Consider the following 27,969-nt stretch of genomic DNA (forward strand, 5'->3'; position numbering starts at 1 on the left):
CTAGAGTGAAAGAGACTCGGGCAATTGTGTTTGATTCGGCATGTTTAATAAATTATCTTAAAATGTGTAACATTTAATTTTTAGCACAGTCTTCATTCAATCAATCACATGATTATTAATTGTCTAGTTACTTAGATGTCAGTGAGGCAGCCTGCAGGGGTCAGTTCTTTTGCCCCACAGAGGCTTATAAGAAGCAGGACCAGCTAGGAAAGGATCTGTGTGAGGCCCAAAATCTCCCCAATGAACCCCTTCCTTCCAAATATTGGAGGCTCTTACTATTCTAGTCCCATTAATAAGAATGCAAATGAAGCTGAGCAAATCTCTAATCAGCCATAATAAAAGATAAATAAATATCTTGTGGTGATATTGTGGTCCTTTCAAACCACTCAGGGTGGTTTCTGTTTTCCTAATTGAACCCTGACTGATGCATTTGAATGAAATACAAAAGATATAGAATTTGCTTTTATTTTCTGGATTTGTTTATGTGTCCTTAGAACTTATGTACTATTTGTATCACCTTTGACCATTATTTCATAGAGTATTTAAGGTAAATCTATGGTTTTTAAAGATATTTTAAGTTGGGATTTTAGCAATATTATTGAAAATGCTATTTAGTTGCCATGAGGATGTTTAAAATAATTGAATAAATGTAATTAACAGTTATTTTTATAATTCAGTATTTTTAATGTGGAAGGGGGTATAAGAGGGATACATGGTAATGGAAAAAGTACAATAAAAATAAATTTTATAATAATTTACATTAATGGTTGATTTAAAAAATTAATAATGGATAGGTGTCAATAAAATAAGTCTAGTAATATAATACTAGAGTCAAATGTTAATAGTGGAGTCAAAGTAGTGGGCATACAGCTGCTTACCATAAGAGTCTTTTAACTTTGTTGTATGTTTGAAAATGCTCCAAGTAAAATTTTGGAAAAAATCAAAATTTGTAGATTCCAAAGCAATCTCTCTCTCTCTCTCTTTCTTTTTTGACACTCAGAATCAGTGATTTAGAATTCTTTTTTTTTTAAATATTTTATTTATTTATTTCTAGAGAGGGAAGGGAGGGAGATAGAGAGAGAGAGAGAAACATCAATGTGCGGCCGCTGGGGATCATGGCCTGCAACCCAGGCATGTACCCTGGCTGGGAATCGAACCTGGGACACTTTGGTTCCCAGCCCGCGCTCAATCCACTGAGCTACACCAGCCAGGGCGTGATTTAGAATTCTTAATCAATATGGTGTCTTCTCCTAATTGGGTAAAATTTAACAAGAAAATTAAGCTTAAATAAAATTTAAACAGTTTCTCCTATAAACTAACCACTATTTTGTGGGTCATCCCAGGATGTAACTTCAAAATTGTGGGGGTCTTAATGGCCCCCATCTTAGAGTCATAATGGCCATATTCAGACTTGAAATGTAAAAAGTTATCATTATTATTTTCTTTGCTAATTTTTAAAAATAAATTATGGCTATAATTGGTGACCTTTCATATTTCAAACATTTAATTGACATTTTTAAAAAGTGCCTAAAATATTAAATACAGGGAGCCTCATTCATAGAGATTAATATACTTTGCTTGATATAATCCGTTTAAAGGAAGCCTTTGAATAAAATTCGTAAGTGGAGTGTTGTAAATATGTAAGTCCTTAACATGTATGGATAAGCTACTTAATTATTTATTTTTTACCACTGAATGGCATTTTGTCATTTTAAATGTAAATTATTGTGAAGCACTGTGTGCATTTACTTTTTAAAAATTGTGATATAATTGACATGTAATATTGTACAAGTTTAAGTTGTAAAATATATTGATTTTCACACATTTATATTGCAATATGATTGCCATTGTATCATTAGCAAATACCTCCATGGTGTCACATATTTATCATTTCAGTGATGGAAACACTTAAGATATAGTCACTTAGCATATTTAATGTTTATAATATGGTTTAGTTTTCTGCAGTTGTAGCATCCAGCACACGCGAGAACCAATATCGGAGACTTTCAGGGGTTCAAAGATGTTACTTTATTGGCCAAGTTTAACCTGCGCAGGGGCGAACTCTCAAAGTGTCCAATGACACAGTGCCCACAAGGAGCTGCAAACGAGAGCCGGGCCGCGAGCGCGTACAACTACTTTCTTATATATGGGCGGGCAAGCAAGCGGTATACAGAAGCAGACGTGGCAGTTAGCAATTCGCTTACAGAGACCGAGTGCGCGGGAATTTCAAACCAAGCATTTTTGCATACGGCGGGAAGGCAGGCTGTTTGTTCATTAACCTAGTAATCTCCCTGCTCTAGCTAGCTAGTTTTCTCTTTTCTCATTAAAAACTACAAAGCACTGATTATCTAGCCTACTCAGGGGAGAGCGTCTGCTAGACACAGGATGTTTGCTTAACTGCCCTGTGTCTCCCTTATCATTTCCTTTTAGCTACAATGTGGTTCTTGTCTATTAGAGGAAATTTAGTTCTTAATTTCCTTATTCCCAACACAGTCTCTGTACTAGCTTACCAGGACTTATTTATCCATCACTTGCAAGAATGTACCCTTGACATCTCTGTCATTCCACTACAGCCAAGCTCCTGGAAACCACCATTCCACTGTCAGTATTTTCAAATTGAGTTTTTTGTTTTTTGTTTTTTTTTAAGCTTCCAGTTATAACAGATATCACACAGTATTTGTCTTTCTCTGTCTCACTTATCTCACTAGTATAATGTCCTCAAGGCTCATTCATGTTGTCACAATCGATAGGATTTCCTGTTTTTCTAATGTGTGAATAGTATTCCATTGTGTGTGTATCTATATATCACATCTTCTTTATCCATTCATCCATGTATTTGTAGACAGACAGTTTGTTTCCATATCTTGTCTGTTGTGAGTAATACTTCAATAAACATGGGAGTACAGATATCTCTTGGATAATGTTTTCATTTCAATTGAGTATATACACAGATATGTGATTGCTGGATTGTATGGTAGTTCTATTTTAATTTTTGGAGGAACCTCCATACTGTTCTCCATATGTCTGTCTGTATTTAATTAAAAGCTATTCCAAGTTTTATTTTTTGTAATACAAAATATAGAAAAGAGACCCCCCTGGATGATTGAAGTAAGCATGGGATTATTGAAACATCAGGGTTGTTAACCTCACATATTATATATCTTTGTTGTTGTAAAAGTTTGCTCTGTTTTTAGATTTGGGGCATTTAGAGAATAATGCCAACCTGATTATCATTCTCAAGAGAGCTTTCAAGAGATCATTAAAAGTTAACAAGAGAACAGCATGCTCCAGGAAGCAGCTATTTTTAACAACGCCAAATTTGAATTCACCTACTTTAAAGCTTTCACTGTTTTTAGAAAGCATCTCTATCAATAATTTTTAGATTACAAGTCTATTGAGGTTGCAGTTTATAGTCTCATATTAAAATGATCTGACATTTTGCGTCCTGACAAAATTCACAAGAAGTAAATTATTTCACTACAGGAGCAGTCTAAATAGAGAAGCTGAGTACACAGGTTTGCTCTAAACAAACAAAAACCAACATGTTCAGTTAAATTGGGAATTCACAAGTATGTATAATTATGCTTTGATTTGATAGATGACAGCTAAGTATTTGCCATATTAAAAAAAAAAAACTTGCTTTGTGGCAAAGGGCTGCTGTTTAAAGTACAAGTTTAAAATTTCATTAAAAAATAAAATCCTATAAGGTATAATTTTGTCTCAAAGTTAAGTGAAAAAATTTTTAAAAATGTTTTTAGGGGATCTAGCATCTGCTTAACAACTTAGTTATATTGTATTTAACTACAATTAGTATAAATTTAAAATAATACTGGAAAATATTTTTATGATCACAAATGCATTTAGTAATTGTCACTAAACAAATATATCCTGTTTGGAACAGATCACGGATCTTTTGGTTATTATTCACTTTATCTGGAATGTTCTTCTTTTTTACTTGTCCAGCTTCTCTTTATTCTTTGGTACCAGCTTGGTTGTCACGACTGGCCCAGCTGTGTGATTTCCCCCCCTAAAGTATGGCAGCTTGTAGCTCTCACTGCAGTGTTTACTTGTAAGCTCCCACTGGGCTGGAGTTGTTTCTTTCCTCAGATTCTTTCTCATTGCATAGAATAAGTGTTTAATGAATTGGCGTAGTTGACTTACTTCCTAAACTCTTCCTTTCTAAGGGTCTTTCTAATGCAAATCAGCATTTCAGTGGTCTTGAACTGGAGCAAACTAATTTCAGGATCCCTCAGTTCTTTATTTTTTTTTCATAATATGTGTGTTTATTAAGAATCATGGTAGAGTTGGTGTAGGTTAATTATTCTAGTTCTCTCTTTATCAGTCAGCAGCCCTCCAGGAAACAGATGGACAGATGAAGGGTTCCATGGAAGAGAGTTTAATGAAAGGGCTCTTTAGAGGTGTGGACAGAGTTAAGTTGAACAACCTGAGGTCAGGAGCACTCAAGGACAAGTGTTAAATAATAAAAGAGGTGGACGATAGTTAAAGAGCAGAGTTTATTCAGGAACTACTAAAATAGAGGAAGAAAGACCTAAGTATAGAACTGGGCCCAATTCTGAGTACAGCATGGATGGGTTGGAATGTATAACCAATGAGCAGGGTGGGCATCACTCGATAGATAATTACTAAGGAAGGGAAGAGGGTACTTAGCTAAACTGACTCAACAAGATTCTTGCTGAAAGTAGGCCAGGATACTCAGATATCACCTGGGGGATGGTGGGAGATGAGGAATTTAATCAGACAGCAAGGAGATCAAATAGACAGTAGGGGATTTTCTGTAAACTGACTTAGCAGAAAAATTGGGTAATGCAGAGATGGACACAGATGTCCAGAGGTTGAGGCCTAGTTGAGAAGAGGGTTTAGAGAAGTTGGATCAGGGTTTGATCAAGGAGAGGATCTTTGTCACCGCAGCAGAGAGAAGCTGTTACCAACCCAGGACCCAAAGGAGCAAAAGGATAGAGCATTGTGGGAGCTGTGGCTTACAGAATACAGCCACTGTTAAAATTGTGACCCAGCAAGAAGGGAGCTGGGCATGGGGAGGTTTGGGAAGAATAAATACCCTAATTAGCCAATCCAACAGGAAGCCAGTATGCAGGGGAGCCCAAGTGTGGAGGTCAATCTTCTGGGCAAACAGCAAGGTGGAGGAGGGCAAATGGAGATGGAGGGGTCCGTGGAGAATAGTCAGCACGTGCTCTAACTGGCAGGGAACTTTAGAAGAATTATTCCTTCCCTCTGAAGTTACTTTCTCATCAATAAAATGTGAACAGTAACATGTAGATCAGCACAGAATTAAAAAGAAGAAAATATCCCTTTTCATCCATTAGTCTCTATAACTTCCAGTTCTTTGTGTTTTGAGCATGGATATAAAAATTTAATCTCAAGTTCCTAAGCTTTAACCTTTCTTCTGATTTGAGAGTTAATATATAAGTTGAATACATTAAGAATGGACTGAAGAACTAAGAAATGTGGCAATGTAATTAAAGCAGAAAACATTTGCTCTGACAAATGTAACATTTCACTCCACCAAGCCTACGAGGAAGACAAGGTTGTTGAGAATAATGGAGAACTGTATATGTGCTGCACACGTGTGCATCTGCATGTCTACATGGCAGCAGTGTTTGAGCATGTCCTCTGAGCTTGGCTGGCTGTGTTCATATCCTGGCTCTGTCATTTATTAGTTTTGTGACCTTGGGCATTCCTTAACATTTCTGTGCATTAATTTCCACATTTGTGTAATGGGAATAATGATGTTGCTGTAGAATAATAGCAGATATAGAAGTTACGTCCTGAGAGCCCATCCTGGGACATAATAAACACTTACTCAATGTAAGTGTTATTGCAAGAATATGTAATGATTGAATGCATATATAATATAGATCTACCCATTGTTATTTAATTATAATTAAGATTGTTTTGATGAAAGGATTTGTTGAAAATGACTATACCAGTGACAAAAAGTCATATTTTTGTATTTATATAGACCTTTTGAACTGATTGCCTGATGGATTACATTGAAATTTGTCTTGAAACAATGCTGAAACAGAGTTTAAATTCGTTCTTCTTGTATTGATTTGCTCTGTAAATATTCTCCTTCATAGCACCACATCTGTATTATGTATCCAAATATCTTAAGAAACTCCATCAGTTACACATTTTCTGTTAGAATGAGGTACAGTCATGCACCACTTAACAATGGGGATATTTTCTGAGAAATGCATCGTTAGGCAATTTTGTCATTGTGTGAACATCATTGAGCATATTACACAAATGTAGATGGTATAGCCCACTAAACACCTAGACTGTATGATACAGCCTATTGTTCCTAGGCCACAAGCCTGTACAAGTGGCTGTACTGAACACTGTCAGGGGTGTCCAACCTTTTGGCATCTCTGGACCACACTGGAAGAAGAAGAGTTGTCTTGGGCCACACATTAAATATACTGCAACACATAATCATAAAAAAATCTCATAATGTTTTAAGTACATTTATAATTTTGTGATGGGCTGCATTCACAGCTATCCTGGGCTACATATGGCTTGTGAGAAGCATGTTGGACACCCCTGCTACATAACTGTAATGCAATGATACGTATTTGTACATATAAACATAGAAAAGGTACAGTAAAAGTACAATATAAAAGATTAAAAACAGTACACCTATATAGGGCACTTACCATGAATGGAGCTTGCAAGACAGGAAGTGCTATGGGTGAGTCGCTGAGTCAGTGGTGAGTGACTGTGAAGGCCTTAGGACATTACTGTACATGACTATAGATTTTCTAAACACTGTACATTTTGGCTGCACTGAATTTGTAAAGCAACCTAAGATTAAATCAAGCACAAGAGAAAATTATGCAATTAAGAGATTCAATGAACACATTATATGTCAGTTTGCTGCTGGCTTAGCACAATATACTGTTTTACAGCAAACTTTTTAAATAAGAATAAAATAATGAAAAGTATAGTATAGTAAATACAGATATCAGTAACGGTTGTTTATTATCATTATCAAGCATTGGGCACTCTACCTAATTGTATGTTCTATACCTTGCTACGGGTGGCAGTGTAGTAGGTTTGTTTACACAAGCATCGCCATGAACACCTGAGTAATGTGTTGTGCTGTGATGTTTCTATGGCTACAACACTAGGTGACAGGAATTTTTCAGCTCCATTATAATCATTTTTTTTTCTTAGAGGGCAAGGGAGGGAGAAAGAGAGGGAAACATTGATGTGTGAGAGATACATCAATCTGTTGCCTCTTACCCTCAACAGGGGACCTAACCTGACCCACAACCCAGGCATATGCTCTGACTGGGAATTGAACTGGTGACCTTTCAATTCACAGACTGACGCTAAAGTCACTGAGCCACACCAGCCAGGTCTCCATTGTAATCTTGTGGGACCAGCATTATGCATGTGGTCTGTTGTTGAAGTAGTTTTGTGGAACATAACTGTAAGTCATTTCTGTATATCTGTGTGTGTTTATGTATGCTTGTGTGTATTAGAAGAAAAATATTTCAAATATGTGCAATTTATTATTATAAAAAGTATGCTTAGTAAAAAAAACAAATGAGTTTATTTTCACCACGTATCACTTGTTTCCAGTTTATATGTCTAAATCAATACAATCCAATCAAATGGGCTAAAGATTAAAATGTAATTTTGTATATGAGATGAAGTGAATAATTGCACTTGAAAATTATTGAGAAATAATTTTTGTTATTCAAAATCAACTCATGAAGACCTTATGATTACATTGACTACTAAATAAAAGAATAAAATTGGGTAAGTTATTTTTAGGGAGAACCTCAGCAGTGCAAGGCCTGGAAGATGTTGTTTTTTCTGACTTCCAGCCCCACCATGACCCTAATTAGAGACTGGGCTTCCTCAGGGTCTCATGGAAGATGAGCAAGGAGATGGAGCTAACACAAAGGAGGACAATCAGACTAGGTCAATTAGTTTTGGAGATCGGAACAGTTGGAAAGCATCAGGAGAAAAGATCCTGTGCAAGAGGAAGGCTGTGCAGACATACAAGAAAGTGAAATCACAAAGAGAAGAATGGATGAGTCCAGGCAGCCTTGGGGGTTGAGCGAGGGCCAGAGGCAAAAAGAATATCTGGGAATTTTCTAGTTACTCTGAGGTCAAATGGCACCTTTTTTACTGGACACCCATGAGATTTTCACATAACAAACATTTTGTTCCTGAGCCAGGGTTGAATTTATTACTCTCTTGGCCTAAGGCACTTTGGACTTTCCGGTCTCCTTCTTTCAATTAAAAAAAAAAAAAGGTGTGTGGGGGGTGAGGGGAGAGAAATATAACCCAGGCTAGATTATAGTCAATTTTCTCCTTCTGATTTTACAAGAAATTAAAATATTCTCATAGGTCCCTGGGCCCTGTGCCCAGTGACAAAGTCAGCCACCATCTGAAGTTTTTCGAGTGTTCTCTGTCCCCTGTCCTCATGTAACCCCTACCTAAGAAAATGACATTCTCCACTGAGATTTCTAAAGGGCCCAGTTAATAGATACACACTTTCTTTAAATTTAGAAAAACTTTGGATCATCTTATATCATTAACTTTTGAAACAAAAACTAAAGATGCTTCTAATTAAAGAGCTCTAGCATTTAAAAGACCTTAACCACTGACATCTGTGCTGAACATTTAAAAATTTTTTGAATTATTTCAAGAAGAGCTAATCAAAAACAAGATGATGCTAACTCTTGATACATACCAGATTTCAAGCTTCACTTGATTTCATCTTTAAATAGTTTATCTTACAGAAAATTAAGTGACTATTTCATTGTGGCAGTGGTGTCTTATGAACTTCCGAAAGTGAGCTTTTAAAAAAAAAAAAGACTTGATTAATGGCAGTGCCTATTATCAATCTGTACCTGATGTCATTTTCCTACTTAATAGCATAGAAATAAGAAAAAAATCATTATACTTCACTTTTTGGCACATATACCAGGGTTTTGATGAAAGGAAATGCATTTCACATACACTCTTAGTAAGGATTTGTTGAAAATGTAGGTTATTCTACTTTAAAGCTCAATGCTCTGGACGTTTTGAACCTTTTGCTTCATTAACTGCATTCATTCTAAAATACCTTTCAATTTAAAACAGGAGATGATTGTAATACCTTGAAGCAAATGAGATGTTATTGCAATAATTAAATGCAAAATGAGATGCAGATAGTACTTTAGACCTGCTGCTATTTCAGCTAGTTAATAGCGAATAACATTTCCATTGGTCACACTGATTTCTTTCTTTTCTAGTTGAGATGGAGTACTGCATACTAATCGTATACTAATGCATTTACAAGAGGTAAAATGTGTATTAAGCTCTATCGCACTATTTTAAATTAATTTAACTTTGCAAAAATTATAATCATTATATGATATGATGCTTTCTTTCATCTTACACAAATATGCATCAGATTTTTTAAAATAATTTTGCATAACAATAAGATTACTTGAATACATAGTGAATGTTTTTCTACTAATGAATGTGAGTAGATTCAGGGGGCTTTTTATTAGCTCTGTCTAGCTTCGGAAATTTTCAGTGTTTAAAATATGCCTCAACATTTCAGACGGAGGTGTGGAGCCTGTGGACATGGTAGGGTATGTGGATGGCTATGCTAAGAGGAGAAAGCAACTACTTTCTCCAAATAGTATGATTTTTTGGGGGGGAGGTCCATATCATTGCCATCAAGGACACTGCTCCTATATTAAAATATTAATCTGGGATACATTCTTTGTGTCAAATAAAGGAAGTTTCTGTTTATAGAAATGACCTAAATATATTCCTCTTGAAGAACTACTTCAGGTCAGTGGACTTCTCTTTCGGTGAAGATTATTATTATACTCTGGTTTCTGAGAACCTAAAAACCACCATGTTCTTCCTGCCCCGTGTTTTAGTCCCTGTCCATGTTATTCTTTATTGTTTTCCTCCTCCCTTTATCTAAATTTTATTTTTTAAAATTTAATCATTGTTGTATTTTTTCCATTACCATTTAGTCCCCTTACACACCTTCCCCTGGCACTCACCACACTGTGGTCCCTGTGCGTGAGCCCTTTTTCCTTTTTGCTCAAACCTTCCATCCCGGTATGATTTCACTCATATGTGGAATCTCATTAAAAAACTGATCTAACAAAAAAGACAGAGACAGACTCATAGATAGCAGATGATAGCTAAATTTTGCTTTTAAATAATAGTAGTATTAACAATAATAGCTGACACATGTTGGCATTTATTGAACACTTACTGGGTACTGTACAGTGTGTTTAATGTTTTGAAAGATTATTGCACATAATCCTTACAATAAACATATAAAATGGTTGTTCTTATTATCTATATTTTATAAGTATAAAATCAAGAACACTGGTGGTGGTGCACCTTACCTGTTTCCTCCAAACAGGACAGCTAGTGGCTAGTGGACAGCAAGTCGGTACCTAGGTGGTCAAGCTCCACAGCCCATGCTCTCAGCTCCTCTCTTATCAGGAGGTTGCAGGGGCTGGCAGGTGGAAGCTGGGAGGAGAATATAATCAAGGATGTGGTTAGTGTTTTTCAAAAGTGTTCTGAATATAACCTTTGACTTTCACTCTTATCAGAAGAATCAGAGAAACCTCATTGCCCAGGAAACCTTATTCCCTGGGAAGCCCTTTCTTCCCCTGATTCTCTTTGAATGTTATTAAATACGCTCATTCCAAAGCTGGTGCTATAGGTTTCCATTTTCTTGCCCCCTGGCTCACTATGCTTCATCTGTTCTGCAGCAACTTTTATTTTGGGGGGTTCTCAGTCTTCTGTTCCTGCCCTTATTACTAACTTCTGTATTGAAGTTATGTAAATAATATTGACATATTATTTGTCAATAATTAGTGTCATCTGTTATTTGAGTTTATCTGTCCCCTCTCCTGGTTGCTGATGTGTTTGCTTTTGCAGAGTGTTTAAAAAAGAACCAACCTCCATTTCCTACACCTATCTCTATTTTTATAATATTTCTAGTTTAAGGCGGAACATTCTTCCTTCCCACCAAAGTAACTTGAGGCAGTGAACTGGGAGTAGTACCAGTGCACCTTCCTGGCCCCTGTAGGGTGATCTCTTCTGACCAGTTACCCCAAGGCAATTCCTTTTTAGAAACCACGTGTGGTTAAGGGGCAACCCTGTCTCTCTTCCACCCTAATTTCAGAGCCTTAGATTTGGGGATAGCTATTAGCCCACTGGTTCCCATCATTTCCTTGCTTGAGGTTCGGCTGTGGGTCTACATGGAAACTGAACTCCTAGGGGTGTGCGTGGATAATTTTAAATCTTCCTAAGCACTTTACTCCCACAATAGTTTTCCTTCAGGGACCTGTTTTCTTCCTCATTTCCTTTCATTTCTTAAAATAAATAAAATACTAGTGGGGAAAATTTAACTATTCTTGTTCTATTAATCTTTTTTCACCCTTCAAACTGCTATGAAGTAAACCCCAGTAAGTCTCCATATGTGTCTGTACATTTTTTGTTGTGTTTTGTTTTGTGTTTTCATTTCACCCAGACCATGTCTCCATCCTCAGGAATGAGGGTAATTGATGCTATCTTTATCTTTTCAGATGCCAGATCCACAACTCAAGACCTCATTTCTTTCCTCCTGCCAAAGGTGTGACCTGCTTATATTCTCTCTCTCTGGTTCTCTCAGTTTCTCTCTCTCTAACCTAGTATGACATTTTTTTTGTCTTGAACTTCTTTTCCCTTCAGAATACTGGTAAGCTATTTGTAATTTCTAATCCCTTGTTTACAATGCAGTTCTCAAAAAATCATATAAAATAATTTTAATTTTGTATGAGTTTTATGGTTAGTTCATAGAAAAGCAAACAGAATTTACAAAATTAGCAAATGATGGGAATTATGGAAAATACCAGTCCTCTGAAGACTTTATTTGAAATGAAATGAGAGCTAAATGTGCTTTCTAATATTCCTTGATACTGACCCTTGACTTTCTGCATGGGCATTTCCCTGCCAACCTCTAGTTTTTATTTGGAGACTCAGCCAGCTCAGCAAAGCAATGAGATTTTAACCTCAGGAAATGTTAGGGGTGACTTGGCTGCTGGGCAAGCTGTTAGCCCATCCCCATCCCAGTTAGAGATCTGGAGAGTGTTTGCTGGCCCACTTCTCTTTCCATTCTCTGCAGCTACTCTGATTGATTAATTCCGACTCATGGCTTCAATGACCACCAACTTGCATCTGCATGGTTACATGACCCAAAGAATGCTTCTTGCCCCTTAGTAGGTTAAACCTAATTAGCATGGATTTTTTCATGAACTTAGCACTGTAAAAATACCTTACATATTAATGAAGTAGGTTTAAAAGGAGTGGCTTTTAGGGGAACATAATTTGTTGGGAAGTCATAGTTTTAAATGTGACTATAGCTTAAAGATTCTGTTCTTGGCTTGAAATATTATGCTATGGAATCAAAAGATAACTCCTGAGTAAGTATTCTTCAAAAGTAAGAATTGAAGCTCCAAAAAATAATGAGCAAGGCCAAAATACTATTAATAAATTTATTGACTTCCAAAGTACAGTAAAATTTTTATGAAATGGAAATTTAGTAGAGGCTTAATTTATGTACAAAATATCATTATTTTGCAACTTAACTGACTTCAGCAGAGATAAAACTTCTGTAATAAATAAAGAGGCAGCAAGTTTTAGTGACTGAATAAGAAGGCCAAGGGCATATCTATATTAGCAATTTTGGTCTTGATCTATGTAGACATTTCAATAGCTACCATTTAAACTCTTTTTTTTCTCATTTTGATAGCTTTGCTTCTAACACTAGCGTGCAGATGTGAATTTTTGCCTCTAGCATATTTTATTCCTACCTTGTCAAGATTACTAAGCAGCCACATTCTTATAATATTACCCTGTACTTTTCAGAAATCAGAAGGAGGAGAAAAAATATAGGGGTAAAAAAGAGAGGGTAGGAATAAAAGAAGGAGTCTTGTGAAAATTAGGGTAGGATATAGACATAGAAATAGAGGGAGGGGGAAGGTTTAGGAAAAAAGGAGACCCTGAGGAGAGACAGGAATAACAAAGAGAAAAACATGAGAGAGAAGTGCAGTAAACTATGACTTTGGTTATGTAGACCAGTTGAATGGTTTGTGCTTTTTCCCATTTACTTGTACAATAAACATTCTCCACTTTTGTCACTGTTGTTTGGAACTCTCAGTAGGTAACAGTTGAGAGCACTCCTTTCTTGGAAGCAGCTTGCCAGCTTTAATTTTCAGAGTTCAAAGTTTTGATGTTTTTAAAGTAAACCTTACTGAATACTAATGGTTTTGCTAAAAGATGAAAGAATTTTTTAAACAAATTCATTTTGGAACCTCACAGATTCGGTCAGTTTATTATATGTGCGTAAATACTTCTGACGTTCAGACTCCGCCAGAAAACCCTTTCTGTTTGTTTTTGTTTTTGGATTATTAAGTCTACCTTGCACCAGTATAGCTGAAGGTCATGCTTTGAATCAGCAGATATTTCCTGCTTCTCAGCCTTTTCTTTCAGATCAAACTCCTGAGTTCATGGTCTAATTAGGGATAACATATGGTCCCAACAACAGTAACAAAATGACACCTTGACAGAAACAAAAAGGCCCAGAAGAAAGTGGATTAGGCACTTTTCCACAGCATTCAATTTTTGTGAGCAAATCATTCAGCAAATGCTGTTCCAAACCAAATAATCAGAGCCTCCGCCATTTGCCTGCCTGCTCCCACTGCAGATACTCTGCCTACCCCGTGTTGGAAGACTCCAGTTCGCTTTTTCTTTGTACCTGGAAATTTATGTTTTTAAATTTTTAGGTATATTTTATATGATAATGTATATGAAATCATTCCCAGATTGACTACTGGAGCCATTTTGGCCTGTAGGTCTTTTCACTGCTCTCTTCTGCTTTTCTGTCCCTGTCTCTGCCTGTCTCTGTGTCTCTGTCTCAGTCTCTCTGTGTGTGCATCTGTCTCTTCCTCTGTATTTCTGTCCCTTTTATCTCCCTGTCATTCTCTCTCTGTCTATTGTTTTGTGAATGGAATGGACATTTTTGAACTCTACCTTAAAGTTTTTATTTGCTTTGCCAACTTTACTTCAACTTTCATTTCCCGTTGTGATTCTTTCATCCCCATCCTTCTTGTTAACAGATTGCCTTCATTTTATCCCAGAGTTATAACCTCCCATGTAGCAACTTTTCTTTAGTTTGAACACCCCAAGGGTAACAAAAGGCAATTCCTTTTCTTTCAATTACTCATATGTCTATCTTTAAATCCAAGTTAAAGTTTTATTTTTAAATCCAGAAAATTGAAATTCATATCTTATTTTAGGATAATTTATCTGTCTTTTTTACATATATAGTTACTAATGTTAGTAATGATTATGTAGATATTAAGATTTATTATCATATTTATTTTATGATTCAACAGTTTTATATATTACATGTGTTGTACATCTAAAATATAAATTGCATATTTTATATTGAGAAATATTATGAAGTAATTTCTATTCATTAGAAGAGCAGTAAGTATTTGCTAACTTTTATTTTAAAATACTATCTTTTGGTTACATACAATCTAAACACTTTATACCAATGATTTTATCTTTAAAACAGAAACGATTGCTTGAAAATTTTTATTGAATATTTGAGTCCATGAGTGGTATTTAAACTAATAATTTCTATAAAACTAGTTTCTGATGGTCTTGATTTTTAGATAATAAATTGTTAATTATATATTATTTTTAAAAATTATTGAGCTCTTATTAGTGTTGTCTGCTCATAACCTAGGCAACAGTTTTAATTCCAAAAGACAACATATAAGCGGAAACATATCCAAAACTATGAGTGGATTTTTAATTGTGCTGAGTTTTTTGTCAAGAAGTTATTGTACAAATGGTATTTTTTCTTCTGCTCAAGTCATATGGCACTATTGTCAGTGTTTACAAACGTTATGTCACCAAGTGGTGGCAGAGTGATGGCTGGTGCACAGTTGTGTGCTAACCTAACCTAGGTTCATTTGTTTATTTTACCATAGACAATATGGAAAATAATGAAAATACTGACCTGGTAGGAAAGCACAGCTTGATTGAATGTCCTGTATTCCACAGTACAACTGGCAGGTTGAAAAATTTTTTTATAATACTTCTTTTTTTTAAGATTTTATTTATTTATTTTTAGAGAGGGAAGGGAGGGAGAAAGAGAGAGAGAGAAATATCAATGTGTGGTTGCTGGGGGCCTTGGCCTGCAACCCAGGTATATGCCCTGACTGGGAGTCAAACCTGCGATGCCTGGTTCGCAGCCCGCACTCAATCCACTGAGCCACGCCAACCAGGGCTTGAAAATTGTTTTAATAAAAAAGGACTCATGGACACTGACAGCAGTGTGGTGGTGATGGCTGGGGGTAGGGGAGAATAAGTGGACTAAATGGTAATGGAAAAATACTATAAAGATTAAATAAAAAAACAAGAATATTGTTTTGAAGGTGCTTCAATTCAAAATGCATGTGTCATCAGGATGAAGGGGGAAGTACCAGAGTTTATAAAAAAGGGGAGACTTGTGGGAGTATGCATTTTATACTTTGATGTATGGTGTGTCATAGAATAACAATGAGTTATTTCCAAGAGATGGGGAAACATAAGAACTTTTTTTGTTCTGAAAAAGTCTCCTATTATAATGTAAATGTTTAAAAATATACAGACTTTGGAATTAAATCTGAATTCCTTTCTTTTTTTTGGCATTCCAAGCTAAGTAATCCTTAGAAAGTAAGTTCTCCAAATTGAGTACTCTTGTCTATAAAATAAGTTTAATATAACTCATGTCATATTGGAGTTATAAGGAGAATCAAATGAATTGATGCACACAATGTGTATTAGCAAAGTGCACAAAATGGCAGTTATTTTTATTGTCATTATAGTTTTGCATTAAATAATTGATTTTTATTTATGACAAAATGTAAAGATCCTGAGGATATTTCTTTCATGGCAGAGGGCAGGGGGCTATACAGAATACAGAATACAGAATAGGAAAACATTACAAATTAGAGTTTCTACCTTCCCCCCTTGCCTACCTCCCACCTTCTACTGCCCCAGGAGAACCAGCGGTTAAACTCTTTCAAGCTCTTCGCTGCTCTTAACTTTTTTTGCTAAGAAGTCTGCTGAAGTATTTGGAAGGTTTGTGAAAAGTCTGCATCTAAGCAAAATAATTTACTCTCCTGTTCACTTGAGATAAGCTCTGACTTTTGGAAATGATTTACCTTCTCTGAGCCTGTAAACTTAAGACTCAAATATTTTTCTTTATTGTAGGATTAATTTTCTCATGTTCTTTATGTCCATGAAGAGACACTGGGATAGAGTTGGTTTTCTTCATTTCTCACTTAGGTGTTTATTTTTCGTGAGATATTCAGCAGTTTTCAAGTTCTACCCAATAATGTTTTCTTTGAAAGGGCTGTCATTTCCAAAAAGTGCCACTATATTTTATGACATTTATAAATAAACTGCTTCAATTTTACTTGAACAACCTTTCAATAAAGGACAATCTTTAAGAGAAATGTTTACTTCTGCCATATCAACAGTTTTTAAACATCAAGTATGCACAGCTCTTAAAAAATGTCCTTGTAGCAGCAATAGATCCATACAAAATTCACAGCACTTTGTAATAATTCCAGATTTAGAGTTCCAGTTATAGATGCTAATATAACATAGCCAATTCAAATTATACTCTGTGAAAGTCTTGGCATTAAGAAGGGGATATATTTTAGAATGCTATATTGTAACAAATTCTGATCTATCAATACATTTGATATTCAAAATGATGAAAATAAAGGTTATTTTATAGAAAGTCTTCCTGAATGAATAAAATAAAAAATGTATTTTAGTGTAGATAAGAACAAGGCTCTGCTTTTAGGGAAAAGTGGTTCTACTTGTAAGCCACTGAGTCTCAGAGAGCTCCAAGGGCTGGAAGCATCCATTTTTTGTGTGTGTTTGATTTTGTTTTTAAGATGTGATGCCTTCTATTGAACAGACTTCTTCATGTAACTAGCCATATTTAATGAGGGTATAAAAATTAACCAAAATTTTCTTGTGATTTTGTGAATTAATAAAGCCATTCTACCATCTTATATAAATTTAATTGATATCCCAAGAAAGAAATATAGAGAAATTACATTGGACATGTGATTTGATTAAGGAGATGTGAGGCAAGTGATATAAGTGAGAATAATTATAAAGAATTATGTATTTTATTCCAGAAAACTGAGGCCTGGGAAAGGGAATAACTAAAGCATAAAAATTCATCACTATGGTGACCACAGGCTCATTCAGTGAGCTGAAATAAGTTAGAATGAAGGAGGAACTTCTTGAAACCACTTTAAACAGTGAAGAGTAAACTTTTGAAAACTGTTACTGAGAGAGAAGATAAAAGCAGTAAGCAGGCTCAATAATAACTCTACTACAGTGCAGCCTGTTTTAAATGTTAAAGCTTTTTGGTCTATCTTAAATAACTGAGGAAATATATTTGTAAATGTTTTAGCTGACCATGTATGTCAGTGTTCTCAGGTGTTAATGTGCCTCAGAATCACAGCAATGCTTGTTCCAACTGTTGATTTCTAAGAACTACCACAAATCTAAATAGGAATTCATGGTGATTGGGACCTATGACTCTGAATTTTAATAAATTCAGTATGATTCAGCTAAGCCATGAACCACTTAGCAAAATCCTGCTTTCTGTTGATCTAGGAAAGAACACCCTGGTGTATTTTGAGAAAGTATTATTGCCTCCTACTAATATATGTTCTGGGGCCTGCATCAACTCCAGTTATAATGATCTACCGTCGACTCATTGAACAGGTCCTATGCTGTTAAGCCTTTTGTATTTCCTCAAGTTGTTACCTCTTGCTGAAATTCCCTTGTCGTTGGATTTACTTATTGAGGTTATATTCATCTTTCAAGACCCATTTGGTATCTCCCCTCCTCTGGGAAATCAGCCCCAATGCACTCAGAATCCCTCTCTCAACCCTGTGTTTCCTTAAGACATTGAACATGCGCTATCATTTATGGCAGTGCAGATTGCATCTATATAGAGTTATTTTTACCTATTAGGTAAGTGCTTATCTATCAGCTAGAGCAGGGTTTGGCAAATTATGGTCTGCAGGCAAAACCTAGTCCACTGACTGTTTTGTCAATAATGTCTTATGGGAATACAGCCCTGTCCATCTGATTACACAGTGTCTAAGACTGCTGTGCACTGGAACAGCAGAGTAGAGTAGTGGTGACAGGCACGAATGGTCCTCAAAGCCTAAGATATTTACCATCTGGTTCTTTACAGGTTGCCAACTCCTGAACTACAATGTGTGCTGTATTATATAACAATTATGTATTAGCATTCAATACAATGTTTTGTAAAGATTTGGTACCCTATATGTTATATAAAATAATTGGTGAAAGAATGAAATGATAGTTGGGAAATATATATGTATTGTGCCAGTAAAGGAAATATAAACTCTTTTCCCATTCCTGTGTGAGTATGGTTTGGAGTGCCTGTCCTTGACATTATTCAGTGCCCCGATGAACTTTCTATGTGTGAATTTGTGTGTGCTGAGATTGGTATGGAGTAACAATATGAGACAGAAACAAGAAGGGAGAGACTAGCTGAGAGCTTTGGAGGCATTATCATTGGTAGTGAAGAAATGGAAAGCTTTCATGTTTTCCCAAATAATTTGTGTAGTTATCATCGCTTCACTTGTTTTTACTGAACTTCACTTCAACTTCTTTGTGCATATGTACATGTTTGATAAGAAGCCTAAGGCTGAGGAAAAGTACCAGTTCAAGGAGTTGACTATGAATTGATATATTTAAAATTACACATCTGCTTTAGGGTGGAGAATGGAAATTGATCTAGCATATGATGAGATGGAGTAGGATGGAAGAGAATTGTTTCCTTTAGCTTGCAGAGTATGAAGAGCAATAAAACACCCCGTTTTATTTAGAATTGTCCTGTCAGCCAGTAAAGACAAAGCCCAGATTAGTAAGATAATAATGGCTTTTTCCTTTGTAGCAGTCATTTTTGTATCTTAACTAGTCATTTTAGTATGGTGTTCAAGCTTTGTGAGTTTCCCACGCTTTAAAATGGGTGAGGTGTCAACCGAAATTATCTCCTCAATTTTAGTATGGTATCTATAGATGTAAGTATATGTTAATATAGATATTATACATAGAGGGATATCTATATATCTCTATATCTTTTGATATATATTTAAAATATACATTTAATTTAAAATATATTTATAAATGTATTTAAAATAAAGTGCTCTCTGGTGTCCTCTAAGTTGCCTAACAGAGCAGAGGAAGGGAGGGCCATATTTTAAATTGATCTATGTTCCTTAAGATGTAGCAGCCCTTAATATTAGGTGATTTTCCTTTTCCAATGAATGTGGAAATCTTTAAATGGGGAAGGGGAGAATAGAACAATTCAAATAAATTTTTAGAAATACAGATTAAATATTACTTATATTTAGTTTATTAATGTAACTACACAATAAAATTTTAAATTTTTCTTTTCATTTACATCTTATGAAATGCTTTTTTTCATTTGTTTTCACATGTGCTTTGTATAGAGAGGGCTCTGTCAACATCTTGACCAGGGTTATGTTTTTGAGTTAAATAATGCAGATTTACAAAACCACTTTTTTCCAGGTTATTTGAAATACAGCTCTTTTTAAATTTATATATTATTTTATTTCAAGCCATAAATATTCATTTGCATAGCATGAGGATTTAAAACATTAATCTTGATTATCTGTTCATAGATGCCACAAAATGCCATTTCCATTTAAAAGGTGAAGTTATAATGCCTTGAATAATGAGTGAATTGCCATTAAATTTCTTACTTCCTTTTTCTAACTGAATCTATCAAATTCTGTGTCCAAAACTATCATTGCTTGAGGTCATTTCAGGCTGATGTGCTTTCCAAAAGCACTTTATTATGAAAAATAAAGTGATTAGAAATCTCCCCATAATGTGAAACACTGCATGAAGACTCAAGTATAAATCAACTCTTCCTAAGAGATAATTTTAGGAAGTGACCCTATTTTGTCTATATTTAATTATTACATATGGTGATATTCATCTAGAAGTGACCAAAAAAAGAAAAAAAAAACCAACAAGCAAGCAAACAAATGAGTAAGAAAAAAGAATCTTAGAAATCCCAAAGAGGAAATTGTGTGCAGCAAAAAGCCCCAAGGGCATGGCAGTCTCTAGAGGGCTGCTCTGGGGTCTGGAAGGGCTTCATTTGGTGACATTTTTATGGTGAATTTTTACCTGTGGACTCCACAAACAGCTTTTGCAGATATTAAACATTCTATCATACAAACAATTTATGTTCTCATTTTGTGCTCAGCTAGCAAACTTCTGATAATTTGGTTTCTCATGTAGTTGACTTTTGAAAAGGTAATATGCAGATGTGAGACTTGGAAAAAGATAAAATGTTACATGGAAACAGTTCTTAAATTTGCTAGGACCCATGCTTGCCCCATTCCTTTCTTTTTTGTCTGTTTTTCCCAGCTTGAGCAGCTCTCTTATTAATTGGAGTCTTCCATCTTTATACGTTAATGTAGTCAGTGAATTTATAGCCAAGGTCTGCCAATCTGAAAGACATCTGACCCTTCTGAGATAGCTTTTTATGACATTGTGACACCCAGAGGGCAGTGTTATTTCTCACTTGCACTAAGAGTCTGTATTTTATGAAGAGGAATGGCTGTAAACTGTTTTTTCCCTCACATCAAAAATTGTACTGTTTACAGAAAAGGAAATCAAATGCTGTTGATTTTGTAAGTTCTCCCAGGTGTGAGAAGAGTTGATCCTTCATTACTTATGGACTGGATATACGTTGGACTAAGACATGTAATGGAAGATTACTAAGAAAAAATATAACATATAGTCTTAAATAATTAACACTATTTTTAAGGAAGTATTTATTTAATACCTACTATGTGCCAGATAAGGTACCATGTAATGACTAAAGAAGTATAAGCTAAATTACTATCTAAAGCAGTGGTTCTGAATTGAAGATTATTTTGCCCTCCCTGGGGCACACTGATCAGGGTTTGGGGACATGATTGACTGTCATGCCTTGGCACAGGTACTAACATCTAGTGTTATCTAGTGCCATTTAGGGATTGTTAAACATTTTTTAATGCAGAGAGCAGCACTCCCCATGGAAGAAATATCCAAGCTAATAGTTTGAATGTTAAGAAATCTTGATCTGGCGGCTAAAAAAATGTAAATAAATACTTGCATAACATTGTAGGGTCTCTCTCTCTATGAAGGTTATGTGTAGTACTAAGGGAACAGCCTCAATAGAAATGTTCCTTTAATCCGTTTGATAATTATTTTATATGCTGCTTATTATGTACTGGTCTAAGACATGTTAAAGTCTAGACAAATATATTAAAAATATTATTGATGTCCTAAGGAAGTTCAGGTCCCATTCATTAATTCCTTTTACTCTTTATTACACAGGTTCCAAATTCCTGACTAGAAACAGATTTTAACTGCAAAATGGGAAATATGAAATTAAATTAGAGGTTCAGTGGACTTTCGGGAATGGTCAAAATATAGGTCAACTGGAGGTCAGTTCTCTAAATCTCAATGTTTTATTGTCCCAGGAAGGAAGTATCTAACTTAATAAAGTCTTGGTTATGGTGAAACAAGCTTTTCTATTTCCTGGATAGTGACAACAACATCTTTTAAACATGCGCGCACACACACACACTGCTACTGAACTTTATATTAGAAGTAAGCAAAAATAAATAAATAACCATAAAATTTTAATCTGAACTCTTACATGCCAAAATAAGAAAATTGCATATTTACTTTGTGCATTCCTTTGTTTTCTAGACTTATGATCTGGGCATATCCAAGGAAGTGATTATAACAAACGCACAAATAAAGGAAAGTGAATTTTCTGTAAAAACTTACATTTCTTAATAAATTCTTATGAAGAGTCTTTCCCATTCTCCACTATTTCTCTAACTGTTGTCATGTGAAAAATTACAAGAACCATTTACTTATATCTTCAAGAAAATGCTGTAGCAGTTTGTTAGGCAGTAGGAATATAAACAAGAGTAAGACTCGGTCTGTGCACTTGGCAGGAACATATTTACAAACATTATAAAAAAGGAATGCGCACAGCCACCATTTCTAACATTGGCTTAATGTTTATTCATCTGACCTATACTTTCCATGAATATATTTATATTTGTCAGACTGGGAGCCAGAAAATCGTGCTGTCAGTCACCTTGGGAGCATATGAAGGCTTCATCTATTACAAAGGAGTTGGTATACTCTAAGCAAAACAGATGTGACATTGAAGAGCATGCTAATATAGCATGTGTTGTAAATGTCATAAAGAGTAAACCTGTGGCCTTCCCCCAGTTTGTTGGAGGAACGGTGGGAGAGAAAATGGGGGTTCAGTCTAGAATTTATAGGATGTTATAGCATATATTGAAGATTATAAGATTTATCAAATACGTAATTCATAGTCCTAAACTTTGGGCAGTGGGAATGACATGATCAGATTTTGTTTTAAAATGATAGAACTAAGCTAGATAATGGCATTATCCAGAAGTGGGTGTTTTTCAATAATATTTCCCCCACAAATTGAAATAAATTGATGACCAATTAGATGTTGGAAATAAAAAAAAACAAGAACTTGAGAATGATGTCGTGGTTTTAGCCTGGATGACATAGAGAGTGTGGACTAAAGAAGAGGTGGTTTAAAGGTGGTTTTAAGTTGCCTATGCAGTGTTTAAGGAACAATTGAGAAAAGTTATCTGACCTCATGAGAGAAGATAAAGTGAGAGGTTAGGATTTAAGAATCATTAGCAAATACAGATGAGAGCCAGATTTGGAGCAGGGATGAATCTGCATTAGCACAGAGCACAGAGTAAAGAGTGTGTATGGTTGACAGAAGTTTAAGGAGAGGGTTGAGGAAAAGGAGCCAAGAGTCTGAAAGTAAATTGAGTTAATCAAGAAAATAGAGATTTCAGGAAAGGGTTGTCATAGTAATCAAAATGGAAACAGAGGATGGCTGGCAGATGAACAACAGTGTCAAATTTTGTAGGAAGTCACCGTGGCGTGTGTGGCTCTGTAGATTGAGCATTGGCCTGTGAACTGAATGGGCTCTGATTTGATTTCTGGTCAGGGCACATGTCAGGCCAGCTCCCCAGGTTGGGGGTTGGGGGCTGGGGGCTAGGGACATAGGAGAGCCAACCTAGAGGTGTTTCTCTCCCTCTCCTTCTCCCTCTCTTCCCCTCTTTCTAAAAAAAATTAAATCTTTTACATTTTTTTCAAGAAGCTTTTAGAAAGATAAGTACTATGAAAGAGTTTATGGAATTAGCAACCAAGAAGCTATTAATATTATTGAGTATAATTTTAATAATATTTGTAAATAAAAGCCAGATTGTTGGATTGGGGTAAATGTTGGAGGGTTGCTGTTTATTTAGATTTATATTACGGTAGATCTGGTGAAGATTATTTATCAAGCATTATATGTTGGCATGTTTTCCATGATTTTTTTGTCATTGTTATCATCTGAGTGAGTTAATTTTTTTTCATTCAAAGGTTTTTACACTCACATAAAAACAGAAGAGAGATATAAAAAAAGACTTTACAGGTTATCTTATCTACTTACTCAATTTAGAGAAAAGGAAATTGGAATCAAGAAGGTTAAATGCCCTGCCCAATATGTGCACATAGTCAGTAGCAAAACCAAATCTAGAATTGATCTTCTGATTCCAGGTCTGGTACATTATTCATTACTCTGTGAACAGAAAGCTAGAGGTCATTTCTATGCAGAGAAAAACAAATGAGCTGTGTCATTACAGAAATGTTCTGCATGGTTTGCTGCCATCTGTCTTAAAGCTCAATCTGGACTCCCAGGAATCGAGACTGTTGAGCTGCATTTAGATGGACCATGTGGACAGGGCAAGGAAAATCTTTTATTTGGAGGGTTTGTTTATTTCCATAGTGGATTATGGGACATGCAAAATATTTATGACAAAACCAGAGCCAAGAGTTGTGGAATTTTTGAGGGCTAACTTTGATTTCCTGTTTTGTATGATACTAGAGCTCTATGTCTTCTTGGTAGACTTGCTATATTTTATATACATTAAAATGTGATTGGAGTAAAATAATAAACCTTGTTTTTAAGGAAGGAGGAAATGATGAAGTTCAGAGAGCTCTGAGATGGAAGTCAGGTAACCGGGATGTGGACCCCATGTGTGACACCTCTTGCCTTTGGACACTTCATACTTTCTGGGTCTCATTTTCCTTAATGGATTAGGTCAGGGTTTGAAAGTGAAGGTTGAAATACTCTGAAGACTTGTTTGATCGAGCCCACACAGCTTTTAGAATTTAAATGTCTTTTTCTCCAGGATACCTTAAGTCTTCTTGTCATAGGTATGTCCATATCATGGCCCCTGGGAACAACTGGGATTTTGAGCCTTGATGTCCAGTTCCCTTTCAGTCTTAATACTTAGTGATTCTGTGGTAGAATGTTTCAAAGTTAGTAGCTCTATGTGGCCAAATTTTCAAAGTATTGATTTACTGTGTTGAAACTGTCAAAGGAAATGCACAGAAACTATGTCTATGCTACAAAAACCAAATATAGACCCAGAACTGCTTTCTAGGCTTATTTGTTGGAAAAATAATTTAACACTAGATATTAAGAATTCTTTTGGTAAAGTGAACATGTATCATTGAATATAGTGAATGCAATTTAAAGATGATCAGAAGAATTGTACTAACATGTGGTCAATAATTTGATCTTACTTGTCGATTGTTCTTAAACAGCTTTTCCAGACTACTTTCAATACTATTCCATAGACTTTGTAGAAAAGCAAAAGATGTATATACAGAAATTTGTGGTGCTACCTAAAATAACTCCCTTTATCTCCAAACTCATATTTCATACTAAGACATGTTTGTCATTGCAAGGAGTCATTGCACTTCTATATTTTCTTTCATTGGTATTTTCTCAGTTTAATTTTAAAAGACTCATAAGACTTCTCTTATATGGAACATTATTTTCCATAAGCATTCCTTGGAAATCCAAATGTCATGTGAAACACTAGAAAATTGATGCTGGAAATTATTAGTGTGAAAGCACTTAAGTGCACAGCATTCAACCAGTTGACAGCAAGTCTTTCTTGGTGATAAAATGATTGTCATCTCAATCAAGCAACAAAAAACAATTCTCCAGAATCCAGCTGAACTCTTTCACTAAGGAGGACTGGTAAACTTTAAATAGTTTCTAAAAATGAAATAATCAGGAATTTATTTGTCAGGAGCCTAATAATTTTTTTAAATTTTATCTGGGCACTTTTATTGAATTTTACTTGATTTGATTTTTCTGACTCTTCTATGAGGATGGCTTTTTGCTGGCAAGTTTCACTCAAATTGACATTTCGATGGTTTAATATTAAAGAAATCCCTAGAAGATACGCTATCTTCTTTGGAAAATAAAATATTGACAGAGTACACTAAAGGGACATTTTGAAGTACATTTTGATTTACTTTGCAGCTTGATAACATATTTGCTTCTGTTTGCTAGCTCCCTACGACATACTTTCCACTACATGTCTGGGTGAGATTTGACAATTTTGCAATACATCCTTCCATACCCAGATTTATATATGTAAATTGAGCTCTTGACAGTCTATGAATACCACAAAACCCTCATCTCTCAGTCTAGTAACATGGGACCAAAAAAAAGTACTTTCCAAAACCATAAAGGAATCTTTTTCATAGCCACTGAATTTTCCCTGACCATTCAGAGTCTAATTTGATTTTCATTTTATTTTATTTTACAAAAAAATGTTTTACAAAAACAAAATGTCATACACATAAACACTTTCATAGCACTATGTGCCAGATACTCTTCTAAATTATATACATAATATATTTCACTTCTTTTAGGTAGCTTCCCAGTGACATAGGGATTATTATTAACCCTGTTTTACAGGTGAGGAAATTGGGGCACAAGTTCACCCAGCCAGCAGGAAGAAGTGGTTTAGTTCCAGAGTCCCTAAACTTAACTGATAAACAGTGCTCTGCAGCTCTGTCTGACTTAAATGAGTAAACTACAATGTGGGAGTAGAGTTCCCAGCCAGACAATATATTTATCAGAAGTTCTTACTCAAGCCAGGATTCTGCAATGTACTATTCTTTTATTACATTAAGAGACATATGTAAACCTTTTATCCTTTCCACTAGTGAGTTACAAGCTAAGCGAAGCCACTGTGATATAGGCACGGATTTTAGAGGATATGAGGATAGAATAATCCAAGCATTAAACTAGCAAGTAAGTTGAGAAAATATTTGCATTTTAATCAGGGGATGGGGTGAAGGCATCAGTTTATGCAAGGCAGCTCTTATCCTTCTGCCTGGTTGCCCGGCCCTGGCCCAAACTCTTGAATGGCAGAGCTGCCGTGAAAGCTCTCCTTAGTGTTATTGATGCAAAGTCTGGAGGTCAATACCTGAGCATCCTTGGATAAGTAATCAGAACAATACGAAGTCTCTTTGGAAAGTGTAATTGTGTAGTTAAAATCCTTTCTAAATGCTCAGTTTGCCATAAAAATCAATATCTAGATATTGAAAAGCTTCTGTAATTTTTGTAAGACTTTATCTTGATATCTTTACTAATGTTGTTATACTAAGGGGAACGATATACCATCTGATATCTCATCCAGCTAAACAGAAATTCAGAGTCTCTCTCTAGTGCTGGAGAGCATGATGCGCACTGTGAATAAAACACCAGAGTAGGAGGATTTCAAATGACCAGTGTGGAGCAGAATCTGTAGGGAGCTGTCTGGCTTCTGTGGACCCATAGCCTGAATTTTGTATGGGGTTCTTGTGCTTCAGGGTAGGCAGTTAAGGGCAGTGAGCCAGGTTGGGGTCATATAAGAATCCCTGAGAATCTCTTTCCCATGCTAACTACTTAAAGAATCAGAGCCAAAGTTTCAATTATTGTTGTGTGGTTTTTGCAATTACTGTTGCTATAATGGTGGCACTTTTCAAAACAGTTAACATCAGTGCTGTGCTGAGCAAAGCACAGTCAGATAATGGCTTTTCTTCTTGCTTTATTGATTCTCCATTTACAAATACACATTTTTTTCTCTATATTCTTACAGTATGGATCCTACTTCTAGAAGCCAAAAATCTATTGTGCCAAGTTATAAACTGGTAAAGAGTCTTCTCAGCTCTGGGAATGCAAAGATGAATGAGAAGCTACCTTTGCCTTAGAGTTTACAACCTGGTTGCAAAAAAAAGGCAATTGGTATTTGCTTGAAGAATAAGGCAATTGGTACTTGGCAATAAGGCTACATGCTATTCCATTCGTTTACTTGTCTGTTTCTATGATTAAATAGTAAAATATTGGGAAGTAGGGCCATTGTCTTATTTATCTTTATATGCCCAGTGCCTGGCATAGTGCCTGGCACATAAAAGTCTTTCCAAAACTGAATTAGGTATATATCAAAATTCTTAGATTCAATTAAATTTGTAGTAAAATCACATTTTAAATTTTAGTAGATTTTTAGCCATAATCTGTGACCTCACATAAGTCATTTCCTTTTTCTAAACTTTTAGAACTATCCATCATAAGAGGTCAATGAACCATCACAAGAGAAAATGAAATTAATTCCATAATAGAGGTAGACTTTTATTCATGTGTAAATGTCTGCAATGCTATACAGAATTGAAGCACCATGGTGTGTCTTTTCTTTAAAAATCTGCATTTTAAGATGGAATTATGACACACATCCTGCAAACATCCAGTATAGATGATGGCTCAGGCACCGTGGAGCCAGAAGAGAGAATTAGAAAATATGGACATACCAGTATTGAAATGATCCACATGGAGGAAATGCACACCTAATTGACTCTTGG

At 35.4% G+C, this 27,969-nt stretch overlaps 1 protein-coding gene and 1 long non-coding RNA gene across 3 annotated transcripts in view; both read left to right on the plus strand.

Moving 5' to 3' along the window:
* The window catches only part of ADGRB3 (adhesion G protein-coupled receptor B3), a 721,652-nt gene that overhangs the window by 69,679 nt on the left and 624,004 nt on the right, over positions 1 to 27,969 (plus strand). The window lies entirely within an intron of this gene.
* LOC118500237 lies at positions 1,796 to 5,546 on the plus strand. Its single transcript, XR_004902789.1, has 2 exons — positions 1,796 to 1,964; positions 2,494 to 5,546. It is a non-coding gene; the product is annotated as an uncharacterized LOC118500237 (long non-coding RNA).

Source organism: Phyllostomus discolor, chromosome 4 (assembly GCF_004126475.2).
Source record: "Phyllostomus discolor isolate MPI-MPIP mPhyDis1 chromosome 4, mPhyDis1.pri.v3, whole genome shotgun sequence".
In the NCBI taxonomy this organism is placed as follows: Eukaryota; Metazoa; Chordata; class Mammalia; order Chiroptera; family Phyllostomidae; genus Phyllostomus; species Phyllostomus discolor.